The following is an 18,776-nucleotide window of genomic DNA, read 5'->3' as shown; positions in this document are numbered from 1 at the left end:
GTCGAACTCCTAGTCAAGGGGACAATTTGCATATTAGCCTTTTATTATGTAAGATATACACTGAGTGGACAGATTATTATGCATTCTGAGATCATAATCTGGCCATTCAGTGTATTTTATGGTAATAACTCTAAAATATATTGGTCAGACTGCAAGAAAGTAGAAGGAGAAATGGCGATGGAATAGAGTCAGGTTTGGAGTCTGTTCCTGGGGCAGAGTGTAGGAGAAGCAGAGGCTTGCAGAGGGAGTGTATGAGGGCAAGCCAAGGGACAGCTAAACTCCAGGAGAAGGCGGGGGAGTGCTGGGCAGTGTTCCCCTGACCGTGCAGCACCCACAGGGGCTGGGTCCCCTCCCGGAGCTGCGGGCTCACCTGGCACCTCGCCATCTTGCAAAGAAAGGAGGATTTTAGTGGAAACCTGACTTTCCGCGACAACTGCAAACACTGAACTGCTGCGATCACCAGAACACCGGTCTCCTATCAGCGCAAACATTTGGATTCAAAGGAACTCTTCACTGCACCACGGAAAGGTCAGATTTCTCCTGAAATAAGGTGTGGTTTCTAATCCCCGCGGTGGGTGAGGGAAGCGCTGGGTGAGGGAAGCGCGGCAGCCGCAGGACCTGCAGGAGCCGGGGGGTCTGTGCCTAGAAAAATCGGCAGCAGTTGGAACTGCCGTGATCCGTGAATGAGGAGGGGGGTCTTCTGAGCTGCTAACAGAAGTGACCTCTTGAAAGCAACTCATTTTAATCTGACGAGGAGGGTCAGACTAAGAATTTTCTAAGGAGTGCAGGATCCTTAGTCTGGCGCACAGACCCACGGACCACACACTTGGGCTCTTGCTGACTCTGATTGCTAAGCCCAATACATAGAAAAACCCAGGTGGAGGGGCCCTGAAAGACTGCAGGGAGAAGTTGTTTTTTCGGAACCTGGGGACCAGAGCTGGGTGTGACCATCAGAGAGGCAGCTCTGAGGCACACACCTCCACAAGCTCTGAGGTGCACACCTCCACAAACCGGTAGTGAGTGCCATAAAGGGGGAAAAAAAGAAAAGAAAAGCTAGAGAGGCCCGGAAGTCAATTCAGAAACACCGCCACCCAGGGGCTGAAACGCTAATTGTCTCTGGTGTAATAAAAAATAAATACGAGAAATTAAGACATGGCCGGCTTAAAAAGCAGGACTGGCTTCTAACACTGAGGAGCCCTGGAATGAAGCTGAACTGAAATAATGTCCAGACTGGGAAACAGGTGTACCAAACAGAATAATAGAGGAAGTGAATGACAGCTGCTACTGCACATTTTAGTCTTCCTATTTTTTAATTTTCAATTTTTTAAATTTTTTATTCTCATATTTTTTATTTTCATTTTTTGCATCTTTTACTTAAGAAACTATTTTTTTTCTTTTTCCTCACTTGATTTTCACCTTTTTAATTATTACATTTTATTTTCAATCAGCATTATTATTACTATTATTTTACTTTTTTTTTTTAAATGTCATTTGATTTTCCCTTTCTTGTATTGTGGGATTAGTGTCCTATATTCTATTTGCATCTTTCCCTTACCGTATCTCAAAGCTAACATTATGCCATCACTCTCCTCCTAACCTTTCCCCTTTTGGTCCCCAGTTTATCTTAACCCTTTCTGGCTTTAGATTTTCTCTACTTTTTCAGTTTACTCTCTGCTAAAACTTAACCCTACTTATATATCTAATTCCCAACCCCCTCCTCCAAATCCATACAAACCTCTCTCTACGCTACCTTAAAAAAATTATTTTTCTCTCTGGCCTTTTGTTGTTGTTTGCTTGAATGTTGATTAGATTGAATTTTTATGCTTTTTTATGAGATTGTTTTGATTATTCTTTTTGTTGGTTTGGTTGGTTCTTTTGTTTGCTTTGTTTTTGTTTTTTACTATTGTTTTCCCTTGCCTCACTTGATATTAGCTGGTGTTACAGTTTGTATTAATCTCCAGGCTCGTGTTGCTGGAATTTGCTGGGAATAGTGGTTGTTCTAGTGGAGTTTACTCACCACATATATAGTTTGTTCCCCTTTTCTCTCTTAGTATCGTTCTTGTCTCTCTTACTTTTTTTCTTTTCTTTTTCTTATATTCTTTTTCTTTTTCTTTTCTTTCTTTCTGCTCTTTTCCCAAGTTCAGATTCACACTCTTTGTTTTTTTTTTGTTGTTGTTCTTTCTTTTTACTCTCCCTCTTCCACTCCTATTCCCTAATTTGTCTTTCTCTGGTGGTTACCTTTATTGGAGGTTATTAATATCGTGAATACAATTCTGTTCAGTGCCTTGTCTGTTGTGCCTGGTTGTGTTGTATTTTATACCTTTAAATCAACGCCGGAGAGAGAAATCTATATAACCAGACAACTGGAGAAGAGAAACCATGAGGAGACAAAGAAATAGCCCCCACAGGAAAGAGAAGCAGGCATCACCAGAAAAGGAAGTAGACGATTTAGAGGCAAACAACCTATCAGAGAAAGAATTCAGAGAAATGGTCATAAAGTGGCTGAAAAGGATGGAAGACAAATTCGACAATATGAGTAAGAACCAAGAAGAAATGAAGAAGGACCAAGAAGAAATGAAAAATGACATTGCTGCTGTAAAGAACTCAATAGAAAGCATCAAGAGTAGACTAGACGAAGCAGAGGACCGCATAAGTGAGCTAGAAGACAAGATGGAAAAAAATACCCAATTACAACAGCTTCTAGAAAGAAAAATTAGAAAGATTGAGGAGAGCGTAAGGGAACTTCGGGACAACACAAAACAAAACAACATCAGGATAATAGGGGTGCCAGAAGGAAAGGAAATTGAGCAAGGAATGGAAAACCTGTTTGAAGAAATAATAACAGAAAACTTCCCTGATATAGGGAAGAAAAAACCCACACAAATCCAAGAAGCTCACAGAGTTCCAAGCAAAATGAACCCAAAAAGACTGACGCCAAGGCACATTATAATTAAGTTGGCAAACACCAACGACAAAGTAAGAATCTTAAAAGCGGCCAGAGAGAGACAGACAGTTACATACAAAGGAACCCTCATCAGACTAGCAACTGATTTCTCAACAGAAACTCATCAGGCCAGAAGGGAATGGAATGAAATATACCAAGTCATGCAAAGGAAGTGTCTAAATCCAAGAATACTGTACCCAGCAAGGCTATCAATCAAAATTGAAGGTGAAATCAGGAGCTTCACAGACAAAAAAGGACTAAGGGAGTTTATCACCACCAAACCAGCAATGAAAGAAATGCTAAAGGGTCTGCTGTAACAAAAAAAAAGAAAGAAATAGGAAGCAAAGAAGGAACACAGGGGTATAGAATAAAAATGGCATCAAATAAGTACCTATCAATAATAACTTTAAATGTAAATTGATTGAATGCCCCAATCAAAAGACACAGGGTAACAGACTGGATAAGAAAACAAAACCCAGATATCTGCTGTCTACAGGAAACCCACCTCAAAAAAAAGTATGCATACAGACTGAGAGTAAAGGGATGGAAAAAGGTTTTCCAGGCGAATGGAAATGAAAAAAAAAAAAAGCTGGGGTAGCAATACTTATAACTGACAAATTAGATCTCAAAGTGAAGGACATAGCAAGAGATAATGAAGGCCACTTCATAATACTAAAGGGAGAAATCCAACAAGAAGAAATAACTCTGGTAAACATATATGCACCCAATACAGGAGCACCAAGATACATTAAAAAACTCCTGGAAGATATCAAAGGAGAGATTGACAGCAATACAATCATAGTAGGAGACTTCAATACCCCACTATCACCATTGGACAAATCCTCTAAACAAAAAAATCAGCAAAGAAATATCAATCCTAAATGACTCACTAGAACAGATGGAATTCATCGACATCTTCAGAACATTTCACCCAAAAGCCACAGAATATACATTCTTCTCAAGTCCACATGGGTCATTTTCAAAGATAGACCATATGTTAGGACATAGGCAAAGTCTCTCCAAATTCAAGAAGATAGAAATCATATCAAGTATCTTCTCAGATCACAGTGGCATAAAACTGGAAATCAACTACAATAAAAACAACCCAAAGAAATCAAACACTTGGAGACTAAACAGTATGCTATTAAACCATGACTGGGTTACCAAAGACATCAAGGAATAAATAAAAAACATCATGGCAACAAATGACAATGAAAACACAACAATCCAAAATCTATGGGACACAGCAAAAGCAGTCCTGAGAGGGAAGTTCATAGCTCTACAAGCCTACTGAAAAAAAAAACAAGAAACAATGGTAATAAATTACCTAACCCAACAACTCAAAGAGTTAGAGAGAGAGCAACAAGATAAGCCCAGTGTAAGCAGAAGAAAAGAAATAATAAAGATCAGAGCGGAGATAAACGACATAGAGACCAAAGAAACAATAAAAAAGATCAACAAAACCAAGAGCTGGTTCTTTGAAAGGATAAACAATATTGATGAACCTCTAGCCAGGCTCACCAAGAAGCAGAGAGAGAGGACCCAAATAAACAAAATCAGAAATGAAAGAGGTGAAATAACAACAGACCCCGCTGAGATACAAAGGATTGTTGCAAAATACTACGAACAACTCTATTCCAACAAACTGGACAACCTAGAGGAAATCGACATATTCCTAGAAAAATACAACCTTCCAAAACTCAATCAGGAAGAATCTAAACAGCTCAATAGGCCAGTAACTATGGAAAAAATTGAAGCAGTCATCAAAAAGCTCCCGGCAAACAAAAGCCCGGGGCCAGACGGCTTCACAGGAGAGTTTTACCAAACTTTCAAGGAAGAACTAAAACCTATCCTCCTCAGACTATTCCAAAAAAATTCAAGAGGAAGGAACACTTCCAAACTCCTTCTATGAAGCCAGCATCACCCTAATACCAAAACCAGATAAAGACAACTCAATGAAAGAGAATTACAGGCCAATCCCTCATGAACATAGATGCCAAAATCCTCAACAAAATTCTAGCAAATCGGCTCCAGCAGTACATCAGAAAGATCATACACCATGACCAAGTAGGATTTATCCCAGGAATGCAAGGATGGTACAATATCCGCAAATCAATAAACGTGATACATCACATAAACAAACTGAGAGATAAAAATCACATAGTCATATCAATAGATGCAGAAAAAGCATTTGACAAAATCCAACACCCTTTCTTGATAAAAACTCTCAACAAGGTGGGAATAGAAGGCACATACCTCAACATAATAAAAGCTATATATGATAAACCCACAGCAAACATCATACTCAATGGGCAAAAACTAAAACCATTTCCCCTAAGAATAGGAACAAGTCAGGGATGCCCACTCTCACCACTCCTGTTTGACATAGTACTGGAAGTATTAGCTATCGCAATTAGGCAAGAAGAAGAAATAAGAGGCATCCAAATTGGAAAGGAAGAAGTGAAGCTGTCCTTATTTGCAGATGACATGATATTGTACATAAAAAACACAAAAGATTCCATAAAAAAACTAATAGACTTAATAAATGAATTCGGCAATGTAGCGGGATACAAAATTAACGCCAAGAAATCTATTGCTTTTCTATACACCAATAATGAACTCACAGAAAGAGAGACTAAAAAAGCAATTCCATTTACCATCGCACCAAAAAAATTAAGATACCTAGGAATAAACTTAACTAAGGAGGTAAAAGACCTATACGCAGAAAACTACAGAACACTGAAAAAAGAGATAGAGGAAGACGTAAACAGATGGAAGAACATACCATGTTCATGGATTGGTAGAATCAACATAATTAAAATGTCCATACTACCCAAAGCAATCTATAGATTCAATGCACTCCCCATCAAAATACCAAAAGCATATTTCACAGACCTAGAAAGAACTCTCCAAAAATTCATCTGGAATAAAAAAAGACCCTGAATAGCCACAGCAAATCTGAGAAAGAAGAATAAAGTAGGTGGGATCTCAATACCAGATTTCAAGCTGTATTACAAAGCCACTGTTCTCAAAACAGCCTGGTACTGGCACAAGAACAGACATATTGATCAATGGAACAGAATAGAGAACCCAGATATCGACCCAAACCACTATGCTCAATTAATATTTGACAAAGGAGGCATGAACATACAATGGATTCAAGACAGTCTCTTCAATAAATGGTGTTGGGAAAATTGGATAGAGACATGCAAAAAAATGAAACTAGATCACCAACGTACAGCATACACAAAAATAAACTCAAAATGGATACAGGACTTAAACATAAGACGGGAAACCATAAAAATACTAGAGGAATCCACAGGCAACAAAATCTCAGACATATGCCAAAAGAACTTGTTCACCGCTACTGCCCCTAGGGCAATGGAAGCTAAAGAGAAAATTAACAAATGGGACTACATCAAAATAAAAAGCTTTTTTACAGCAAAAGAAACCATCAACAAAACAACAAGAAAGCCCACTGCATGGGAAAACATATTTGCAAATGCTACCACTGATAAAGGTTTAATCTCCAACATCTACAGGCAGCTTATGCAACTTAATAAGAGGAAGATAAATGATCCAATAAAAAAATGGGCAACAGACCTAAACAGAATATTTTCAAAAGAAGACAGGAGGAAGGCCAAGAGACACATGAAAACATGTTCAAAGTCACTTATTATCCGAGAGATGCAAATCAAAACAACAATGAGGTACCATCTCACACCTGTCAGAATGGCTATCATCAACAAATCAACAAACGACAAGTGTTGGCGAGGATGCGGAGAAAAAGGTACCCTCGTGCACTGCTGGTGGGAATGCAGACTGGTGCAGCCACTGTGGAGAACAGTATGGAGTTTCCTCAAAAAACTGAAAATGGAACTCCCATTTGACCCAGTAATCCCACTCCTGGGAATATATCCGAAGAAACTAGAAACACCAATCAGAAAGGATATATGCACCACTATGTTCATAGCAGCACAATTTACAATAGCTAAGATTTGGAAAAAGCCTAGGTGCCCATCAGCAGATGACTGGATCAGAAAACTGTGGTACATCTACACAATGGAATACTATGCTGCCATAAAAAAGAAGGAATTCTCATCATTTGCAGCAACCTGGATGGAATTGGAGAACAATGCTAAGTGAAATAAGCCAGTCAATGAAAGAAAAATACCACATGATCTCACTCATTTATGGATAGTAAAGAACATTATAAAGTGATGAACAAAAAGATAGATACAGAGACAGTAAAGCATCAAACAGACTTTCAAACTACAGGGGGAAAGTTAGGGAGAGGTGGGGGAGTTATGAAATCAAACGAAGGACTTGTATGCATGCATATAAGCATAAACAATGAACGCAAAACTCTGGGGGATGAGGGCATGAATGGGTGTGGGTTGGGGGAGGTTAATGGTAAGACATGTACACATATAATAACTCAATAAAAAAAAAAGAAAATAAAATATATTGGTCAAACTTAAACTTTTTTTTTAATATTAAAATTTTGGTCCAGACCACAGATTTCTGCTTAATTTATATGTATTTAATCTTTTTTTAATCAGCCCAATAAAATATTATATGCAAGTAATGCCATTCAGAGGATGAAAATTTACCACACATAATGCACAAACACATACAATACAAACACCATATATATAAAGACTACAACATAATTCGAATTATAACTTTTCAGAGAAAATGCAAGAATTGTTTTTCTCAAAAATTAATTTCCATACTTCATGCACTTTATTATCATAACCATATAATTTCTCTCAACTTAATTCTTTTTTTAAAATAAGAATTTAGTATACTTCATAGTGTCATGTCTTACAAAATTTACACATTTTATAATTCATAAATAAAATGTACAAAGAGATAATGAAGGTAGAGCTACATAAACTAGTTTTTGAAAAGAAAAATAATCAAGTAGATTTGTTTATTCATTAATTTATCAAAAAAATTTTGAGTGTCTATTCAAGCTAGGCTTGGAGTGCTATATTGAAATCTCAAATTCATTTGTAATATATAAATGAATAATTTTTGTTTGTTTGAGTTTCAATAAAGCACCTGGAGCAATACTTCTTGATTTTACTTTAAAACATATTTAAATTATCCTCTCTAATAAAATGGTACTATGCAAATTAACCATCACTCTGCTACATAAGCCATGCCCACCAGCCATGCCACGCCCACCGGCCAATCAGGGCGAGTATGCAAATTAACCCCATCCAAGATGGCAACAGCCACAGAGAACAAGGTTTCCCAGATAACAGAGGAAGCCAAGCTTTCCATAGCCATTGCAGGCCTAAGCCTCCACTCACGATATAAAGTTTCAATTATAGAAGGTAAACAAATTCAAACAAATGGCGGCAGAATGGAGCTTGAGAGAGCAGGCCAGGGTTGCCGCCGGCAACAGGGGAAGCAAAGCTTTCCACACACCCTGGCCGGGCTCACCCACTTAAGGCTACAAAGTTTCAATTGTAGAAGGTGAATTAAAGTGCCACAGAAATGGCTGCTGCCTCGGAGGGAGCCCCAGGCTTGGCTCCGCTCCAGGCTACAAAGTTTCAATTGTAGAAGGAAAATAAATTCCAGATACCAGGGCCTCCGCTTGGGTCGCCAGGGGGCGTGGACAGCCTGCAAACCACCACAGGCCCCTTGCTCAGGCCGCCCCACACCCCAAGGGAACCCCACCCTGATCCAGGACACCCTTCAGGGCAAACCAGCTGGCCCCCATCAGTGCACCAGGCCTCTATCCTATCTAATAAAAGAGTAATATACAGATTGATCATCACTGCAACACATAATATAGCTGCCCCCATGGGGTCAAAGATCCTGTCCCCATGTGGACACAAGATGGCCACCACAAGATGGCCAGCAGGAGAGGGCAGTTGGGAGGCACCCGGCTTGCAAGGGAGGGCAGTTGAGAGGGACCAGGCTTGCAAGGGAGGACAGTTGGAAGTGATCAACACTGCAGGAGAGGGCAGTTAGGGGTGACCAGGCCAGCAGAGGAGGGAAGTTGGGGGCAAACAGGCTGGCAGGGGAGCAGTTAAGCATCAACCAGGCTGGCAGTCGAGTGGTTAGGGGGTGATCAGGCTGGCAGGCAGAAGCGGTTAGGGGCAATCAGGAAGGCAGGCAGGCAAGCAGTTGGGAGCCAGCAGTCCAGGATTGTGAGAGGGATGTCCGACTGACATCCCTCCAGGAGTCCCAGATTGGAGCGGGTACAGGCTGGGCTGAGGGACAACCCCCTGACGTGCACGAATTTCGTGTACCGGGCTTCTAGTATAAAATATAATATGTTACCTGGACCAACACACTTCAACAATTGGGCAATAATAGTCTTTTGAACAAATGGTGCCAGGACAACTCGATATCCACAAGCAAAAGAATGACATTGGACTCTTACTTCACACATAAAAATTCATTCAACATGGATCATTGACCTAATATAAGAACTACAACTGTCAAATTCTTAGAAGAAAACACAGGAGTAAATCTTTGTGACTTTAGGTTAGACAATGGCTTTTTAGATATAACCCAAAAAGCAAAAGTGACTAAAGAAAACGTAGAAAATTAAGTTACATTAAAGAAAAACAAAACCCTTTTGTGCTACAAAGAATACCATTGAGAAAGTGAAAAGACAACCTTCAATATGGGAAAAATATTTGTAAATTATATATAAGAAAAGGAACTTAAATAGAAAAAATGTACAAAGACTTCATGGAACTCAATAAGACAACCCAATTACAATGAGCAAAGAATTCAAATAGAAATTTCCCCAAACAAAACATACAAATGGCCATTAACTACATGAAAAATGTTTAACATCATTAGGCATTAGGGAAGTGCAAATGAAAGCCACAATGAAATACCACTTCACACTAAGACTCTAGGATGCTATTAAGAAAAACACAAAAACTATACAACCTCCAGAAAATAGCACTTGGGACACTTGTGTATTGCTAGTGGGAATGGAAAAACGGTGCAACCACTGTGGAAAATGGTTTGGCGGTTCTTCAGAATGTTAAACAAAGAATTATATGACTTGCAATTACATTGCTAGGTATATATCCCAAAATTTGAAAAAAGAGATTCAAACAAATACCAATGTTCATTATTTCAAGTATGCCAAGTAGCATTATTCATAATAGCCAAAAGGTGTAAACAAGTCCATAAATTGATGGAGAGAGATAAACATGTGTTTTATATTAATAACTAGAGGCCCGGTGCATGAAATTCGTGCATGGAGGGGGGTTGACCCTCAGCCCAGCCTGTACCCTCTCCAATATGGGACCCCTCAAGGGATGTCCGACTGCCCGTTTAGGCCCAATCCTGGATTGGGCCTAAACGGGCAGTCGGACATCCCTCTCACAATCCAGGACTGCTGGCTCCCAACTGCTTGCCTGCCTGCCTTCCTGATTGCCCCTAACCACTTCTGCCTGCCAGCCTGATCACCCCCTAACCACTCCCCTGCCAGCCTGTTTGCCCCCAACTTCCCTCCTCTGCTGGCCTGGTCACCCCTAACTACCCTCTCCTGCAGAGTTGATCACCTCCAACTGCCCTCCCTTGCAGGCCTGGTCTTTCTCAACTGCCCTCCCTTGCAGGCCAGGTGCCTCCCAACTGCCCTCTCCTGCTGGTCATCTTGTGGTGGCCATCCTGTGTCCACATGGGGGCAAGATCTTTGACCCCATGGGGGCAGCTATATTGTGTGTTGCAGTGATGATCAATCTGCATATTACTCTTTTATTAGATAGGATAGAGGCCTGGTGCACGGGTGGGAGCCAGCTGGTTTGCCCTGAAGGGTGTCCCGGATCAGGTGGGGGTTCCCTTGGGGCGTGGGACGGCCTGAGTGAGGGGCCTGTGGTGGTTTGCAGGCTGGCCACGCCCCCTGGCGACCCAAGTGGAGGCCCTGGTATCTGGAATTTATTTTCCTTCTACAATTGAAACTTTGTAGCCTGGAGTGGAGCCAAGCCTGGGGCTCCCTCTGAGGCTGGCAGCCATTTCTGTTGGGGTTATAATTGAAACTTTGTTGCCTTAAGTGGGTGGGCCCAGCCAGGGTATTCGAAAATCTTTGCTTCCCCTGTTGCCAGCGGCAACCCTGGCCTTCTCTCTCAAGCTCCATTCTGTCGCCGTTTGTTTGAATTTGTTTACCTTCTATAATTGAAGCTTTGTAGCTTGAGTGGAGGCTTAGGCCTGGCAAGGGCAGGGGGAAAGCTTGGCTTCCTCTGTTACCTAGGAAACCTTGCTCTCTGTGGCTGTAGCCATCTTGGTTTGGGTTAATTTGCATGCTCGCTCTGATTGGATGGTGGGCGTTGCTTGTGGGCGTGGCTTGTGGGTATGTCGAAGGTATGGTCAATTTGCATATTTGTCTATTATTAAGTAGGATATCTAATAATGCCAATATGGTATACAAATCATATATTTTCAGCTATAAAATGGAATAAAGTTACCATTGGGGAAACTGGTTATAGAGGTACATGAGGTCTTTTGAGTTATTTCTTTAACTGCATGGAAATCTACAATTACCTTAAATAAAAAGTTTAATTTTTTAAAAAAGGAATGAAGTTTGGATACATGCTTCAATGTGAATGAACCTTGAAAATATTATGCTAAGTGTGTGAAGCAGTCACAAAAGAGCACATATTGTGTGATTCCATTTACATGAAATATCCTGAATAGGCAAATCTATAGAAACACAAAGTAGATTGGTGCTTGCTGAGGGGACTGGTTAAAGTGGGTGGGTGTTGATAGCTAATGGGTACAAGGTTTATTTTAAGGGAGACAAATTGTTCTAAAATTAGATTGTGGCGATGGCTGTATAAATTTGTGACTATTCTGGAAAATATTGAATTGTATGTACACTTTCAATGGTTAAATTGTAGAGTATGTGAATTTTATCTCAATAAAGCTGTTAAAAATGTTGTTTGGAGTGAAAATTACCATTGGGATCTATAATAATAAAAGCATAATATGCTAATTAGACCAGACAACCTTCCCGAGGAAGGGAGGAAGCTGGGGCTGCGAGGGAAGCCCGGGGTGCTGGAGGGAAGCTGGGGGAAGGAAGGCCTACTCTTGCATGAATTTCGTGCATTGGGGCTCTAGTTTATAAATAAAGAGCTACATTTAAAGGCATTTAAATTACTGAATATGCCACCAGCTGGTTTCACTTAAATTAAACTAATTTATTTATTTTTAAGTCTATGTTTCTAATAGTTGCATACATATATTTATCTGAGTTCAACTTAATTCTTAGAAGCCTCAAATTTTAGGTGGCAAGTTAAGTACTTAGCATTTCTCAGATTAGTAATCTACACTAATAAAAGAGAAAGATGCAAATTGATTGTGCCATCATGACGCCCACCAGCCAATCAGGAGTGTGTAGGCCTGCATAAGCAGGCGCTGATCGGCCGGGGGCGGGATGGGATGGCATTCTGCACTGCCCCAGCCACTCAGGGCCTCTGGGAGCATGGGAAGGCAGGGCCAAAGCGGAAAGAGGCAGCTCCAGGGCTGGAGCGGAAAGGCAGTGCCTACAGCTAGGGAAGGGAAGGCCCATTCATGCATGAATATTTGTGCATCGGGCTTCTAGTACATTCATATTTTTAAGTATATATTTCAAATAAAATACAAGACATATTCAAATAATAGATTTAAATCTATCTTCTGGATTCTCCATACAAGGCAAACTCAGATTAATTAATGTTTTAGTATTCTGTTATTTCAAAAATACCTAGGTATTAATTTTTTATTTTATTTATTTTTTTACTATTTAATCCAGCAATGCTGCAAAGTTTTTAAGTTACCAATTAGGCATAGGAAGCTAGAGAAAAAGTGGAGGAGGGAAAGGAGCTGGCCCTACAGCCTCTTCTAGGAATGCAGTTTCCAGGCCCCCAGCCTCTTGGATATAAAACTGCCATATTTTTCCTTAGAGATAACATGCTAAAGTTTGGGTGATAATGAGTTCAGTTTCTGGTAGTATTAGGACTGTTAAGTAAAGAAACTGTTCTTTGGAAAGGGAGGGGGGCAGAGAATGCTGGCCTTGGGATCTAAAGGCTCAGAGAGGGGTCCCTTCCTTTTTCTCTGTGACCCATATGCTCCCCTTCTTGTCCATATTGCTGTGGCCTCTGTTTCTGGCCCTCAGGGCCAGCGCTTCCTTGGGCCACTTGTTTTACAGTTGTGAGCCTTATGTTAGCTTTCTGTTTCTGCCTCTCTCATCTCTACATACACAGACGTTCTGAGCCTCTTTTAACAGCTCTTCACTTCTATCTTTCTACTTCTCTAACTTTTGTAGTTTTCTTGAGATTTCAGGCCAACTATTGGTGAAAAAAATAAAATTTTAATATTCCTTGGCCCAATGGGTCTTCGGGGTCTGGCCCTGAGTACTTTCTTATTTGATCTTTTAGTCTTGGTAAAATTGGGAAGGCCCTTCTTCTTTGCCTTGCTGAATATTAAAGGCTTTATTTAGGTTCTGAGACCAGGGAACTGCTTCCCTAATCCCTTTAATTATTAGTTCCCTGAGATCTCTCATGTGTCCCCTACAGCCCTGTTGTTATGGTCCACTGGGGCTCCCAGGTTTGGAAATTTTACATCTGCTGCAAGTAGCCCAGAGCCAGCCAGGTGCTCCCTTTCCCAGGTAGCCAATGCCTACCTTTTAATCATTCCCATTTCTTCTCTTGAGAATAGTATTCCCAATATAGACATTACTCAAACCAAGTATATACTTGTGTGCCTAAAAATGGGTCTAGCTAGTCAGCTAAGTCACATGGGTCTTCCAGCAGAGGCTATAACTCTTTTTTTTTTTTTTAAACAGGGATAACTCGCAGGCTCATTTTTCTTTATAAAAAGGAGTGCCCTCCTCCCTCCTCCCCTACTATTTCTGAGGCCTGCAGAGCTGTTCCTTCTAGAAAAAAGACATGGGGCAGTGTTTATAAGGTGTTATTTCCCATATTTTTTTTTCTGAGTAGACTATAATAACATGAGATTTTAAAAACAGAAACAAACAAATATTTAAAAAATCCCTACAGTAAATAAATGAGTACTTTCAAAAGGATGGACTGGGACATTAGTCTTAGAGTCATAGAATCTTAACTCAACACAGCAAAATGACCTTTGTTCTAGTGGCACAAAGCCCACTCAACTCAGAGACAGAAGATTTCCTATGTTCATAAAATGGCAAAGAGTGAACATTAGTAACCAAAGTTACATTACAGACACACAGACAAAAAGTCTCTTAAAATTCAAACCCTGAGTTTCTGGCTGTTGATGTATAAAGGTTCCTGCAATCCCTGACACATGTTCAGCCTGCCCACAAACAGCTGGGCCCCCTGCAAAGTGGGACATGCCCCATCTTTAAACAGATTGATCCAAACAATAAAGACATAAAAAAATTAACAGAAACACTCTTATATATAATATTTACAAGCGTGTATGACCCACAGACACCACAGAATGCTCTGTATTAAAGGAAAGTACTAAACCAGAGTAATGTCTCCTGTTCCTGAATTGGGGGCTGTTCCTCCCCAGAACCTCAGCATTTTCCCAATGGACTATTTTGGGAGATCGTGTTCCCTAGATGTAGAATTTCTGTTTTCCATCCTTGGCAGGTCTTTTGTGACCTTTTGTGTTCAACCTCCCTTTGTCTAGGGGAAATCTTCCTGGAACATGTGTTATCAGCCACCTGTATTGTTCATACCCTCTTCCCACCCCCTACATCCTGTTTCTTCTGAGGACATTCAGTAATGTCCTGGCCACCTATTGTTTTTTTTTTTTTTTTTTCCTATGGGCGTATTTCCTGAGGTGAGGGGGTTGGGGAGGAATGGAGTGGAGGCATTTATTAACTTCAAAATAGTTTTGAGACAGACTCTAAAATTTCGTATTAATTTTCATTTTTTTGGAAGAATTTTTTTATGCTTTTCATTAGAAGTTTCTTATTTACAAATTAAGATATGCTTCCCATATAGTCATTTAGTTTAATTTCAGAGCAGGCATTTTCTAATTTCTGCATGCAAAATATTAATGTAGGTACCCCAAACAACTGCATTTTGGCCATTTCGAAGTTGATATTTCCTAGTTAAATCTTCCCATTTCTGTAAAGCACGTGCAAGTAAAGACTTCCTATCAGGAGTATTAAATGAGGGCTGGGGTTTGGGACCTTCTGGCCTTGGAGGCACAATTTCCCACGGTAATTGTTTTATTTTTATTTTATTTTTGGATATCTTAGTCTGAGCAACTTTTCTAGACATGTTATGTAGTGGTTCAAGTGTGGCCTTAGTTTCCCTCCTGGTTGTCTAAAACAGCAGGAAGGGTTTGGGTCCCTGGCAGACCAAGCCTTATGGTGGCCCCCAAGATGAGCCATTTAGTTAAGTACAGTTGCGTTGGGATTTCCCTATGGGTCTCCTGCATTTCTGACCCTCCACAAAGATTCTTAGTCACCTAAAAAACACCCCAGAATCAGACTGGAGGGAGGATGTGGCCTTTATTTTCAGAGCTGAATGAGTTTAGCTCATTTATATGGTGAAGGTTTTTTGCTCAGACTCTTAGAAAGCAATTCCAATTGAAAAACCAAAATGAAAACCAGCCATCCATTTTTGTTTCTCCAGTCCCGCCTTAGCCTGGGTTCTGTCAACCCTTAACCTGCATTGTGTCAACACTTAACCTGGGTTCTGTCAACCCAGGTTCTACCTCGAGTATTTTAAAACACAGCTCAAATAAAGTCAGATCCTATACCAAAAGCAAGGGAAGGTCCTGGACCCAAGAGACAACTCAACCAAGTTCACCCAATGGGCAGGGAGCCAGTGGGCTCAATGTGACCCTTGCTGGATTTTAGCACTGGGTCTGAGCCCTCTGGATGGTCCTGGATGAGCTTCTTTGAAATCCTGCCAACTATGCCAAGTAATGTTAACATAAACACATTGAAACCTGTAAAGAATTTTTGTGAGCTTATTTGAGCCAAACGGTCGACAATTGCTGGGAAGCGGTATCTCAACGGATTGGGATAAGTGCTCCAGAGAATGGCAAGCTTTCATCTATTTTTATACATTGCAATCAAAGGAGGAGACATAGGTGGGTTACATGAAATCCATTGGTGATAGATTAAAGAGGCAGAAGAAAGCAAAGCGGGAAAACCCTGGGATTGGATAAAAAGTAAAATGATAGACAGATTCTTATGTAGGCACAGGATAGTCAACAGTCAACAATTAACATGATAACAATAACAACGAAGGACCCCAAGGGGTCTAGAAAAAGGTAAGTTACAAGTTACCCAGACATTTCAAGGATATGTTATCTTAGATGCCAAAAGACAGATAGGCTCAGTTGATCTTGTCAGTGAAGATACCAGCTTAGGATGTAACTACCCACCATAACTGCCTTTAGTTGAAGTTTAATTTCAGACCATTTTTTGTGGTTACTTTAGGTCTCTGAGTTTGCAAGACTGCCATGCAGACCTTCCCTGAGATTGTCAGGTTAACATGTGGCCTCTTTTGTGCACAGTTTCAACCAAGTTCTTAACTACTTTTCCCTGTATAAAGACCACAGTCTTCCAGGATTTATTCATTATGTGCTGGAAGACATTATGTGTAACCAAGGTTTCTGAGACCTTTGTGTGCTTTCTGGTATAAAAAAGAAAAATCCCTTTAGAGATCCCCAAATGGCAGCAGAATTAATGGAAGCTACACTGACACTCTCCCAGGACCAAACTGGAATTACAACTAAAATATAGAAAAACATCCTGAATAATGAACTGAAGACTAGCTGGAGAGAACCCTAATAACCAAGGATGGGAAATGAAGACCACATCAAGATTGGTAGGAATCGAGAAGATATAAGAGGCCTGGCTGGGCTCCCACAGAAAGCAGCTGAAGAAAATTTAGCTATGTGGTTTTCTCAGCTAAGAACTCTGGGGTCTAAACCCCAAGCTGGTTCCCCCAGCCCAGAGCACCAGAACTGAGAAAAGTGCCCACATAAAAACTGGTTGTGAAAAGCAGTGGGGTTTCTGCCTGCGAGGGAGACACAGCTGGACATGCAGGCATCCTCTTAAAGGGCCAACACACAAAATTTTGTGTGCAGCCATTCCTTCACCTTGGGCTTCGGCAGAAGAAGGGCAGAGTGGATTAGAGCCGTGTGAGCAGAATCCAGGGTTGGGACTCTGGGGTAAGAGCTCAGAAGGCAGCTGCCTTGGTTTCCTGTGCTCAGTCATTCCCTCATACTGCAGAGGACATCTTTCTCAGGCGGACATTTACAATCCAGGCAGCTTTTGCCTGGAGAGCAAGCAATTCACCCACCTGTTAGAAAACCTCTCTTCCCACACTGAGGTTCACCAGGACTGAACAATGATCAGACTGCAAGCAGAAATGGGACTTGGCAGGTTTGAATATTTGCCTGATTTAATTCTGGGCCCAAGCTAAGAAAGTCAAACCTTGGTGCATATCTTGGTCCATTCCAAAGGCACCCAGCCCCAGCAGAGGGAGACACAAGCTGTGGGTTGCTCCTAACAGGGTACTCAGGATCAGTCACAAACAATGTCTGACATTGTCCTGTGCTAGAGATTGGGAGTCATGGGTGATCTACCTAATACATAAACACAAACACAAACAGGCAGCCAAAATGGGGAGACAAAAATACAAGCCCCAAATGAAAGAACAAGGGAATTCTCCAGAAGAAGAGCTAAATTAAATGGAGATGAGAAATTTATTCCATATAGAGTTTGTAATAATGATTGCAAGGACGCTCAACAGCATGAGAAAAGATATAGAAACTATGAAATATGACCAATCAGAAATGAAGAATTACATAGCACTAATAAATGACAAATTAGAAGGAATGCCCAGCAGATTAGGAAAAACCAAAGATCAGGTCAGTAAGTTAGAAGACAGGGTAAAAAAAAAAATCACTCTCAACTAGAGAACCAAAAAGAAAAACAATAAAAAAAAAAAAACACAGGAAAATAACTTAAGGGAGCTATGGGACAACATGAATCATATCCATATTCATACCATAGGACTGCCAGGAGATGAAGTAAGTGAGTAAGGGATAGAGAACCTGATTGAAGAAATAATGGCAGAAAACTTCCCTAACTTGGAGAAGGAAAAAGTCACACAATTTCAGGAGGCACAGTGAGTTCCAAGTGAGAAGATCCCAAAGAGGCCCACACCCAGACACATTATAATTAAAATGCCAAAAGAGAGAATCTTAAAGGCAGTAAGAGAAAAGCAATTTGTTACCTACAAAGAAGCTCCCAAAAGGCTGTCAGCTGAGTTTTCATCAGAAACTCTATAGGCCAGAAGAGAATGGCATGAAGTATTCAAGGTAATGAAAAGCTAGGATCTAAAACCAAGATTGCTATATCCAGCAAGGCTATCATTCAAAATAGGTAGTAAAACAAAGAGTTTCCCAGAGAAAAAACAAGCCTAAATGAGTTTATTGTAGAGAGTGCTGGGAAGGCACATGAGCATTTGTTTAATTATTGTCAGCTGAGTCCAGTGGCGTTGGCAGAGCCATGTCCTAAAGACATACCATGCCAGGTACGTCGTTGTCAGCTTGACCCTTAGCTCAGGTGCCAGGGGGTGGGTTTCATTATCTAAGTTCAGCCAGATGCAAGGAACGGACACAATTATCTGGGCTTAGCCAGGAGTGACTATTACAAAGAAGCCACAAAAATGAACAGTTACAGCTTGATCTTTAACCATGGCTATAGCTTGATCTTTAACCATGATTTCACATAATTTTCTTTGTTTTAAACCCTAGTAAAACTTCCTAGAATTATACTGCATATAATAAATGCGCTGCACCGGCTCTGGGTCACTGTCTCTCCATCAGAGGGCCAGCTGTCCCACCTGGT

This window comes from Eptesicus fuscus, chromosome 14 (assembly GCF_027574615.1).
Source record: "Eptesicus fuscus isolate TK198812 chromosome 14, DD_ASM_mEF_20220401, whole genome shotgun sequence".
Taxonomy (NCBI): domain Eukaryota; kingdom Metazoa; phylum Chordata; class Mammalia; order Chiroptera; family Vespertilionidae; genus Eptesicus; species Eptesicus fuscus.
The sequence above is the reverse complement of the archived record's forward strand: the minus strand, read 5'-3'. Positions refer to the sequence as shown.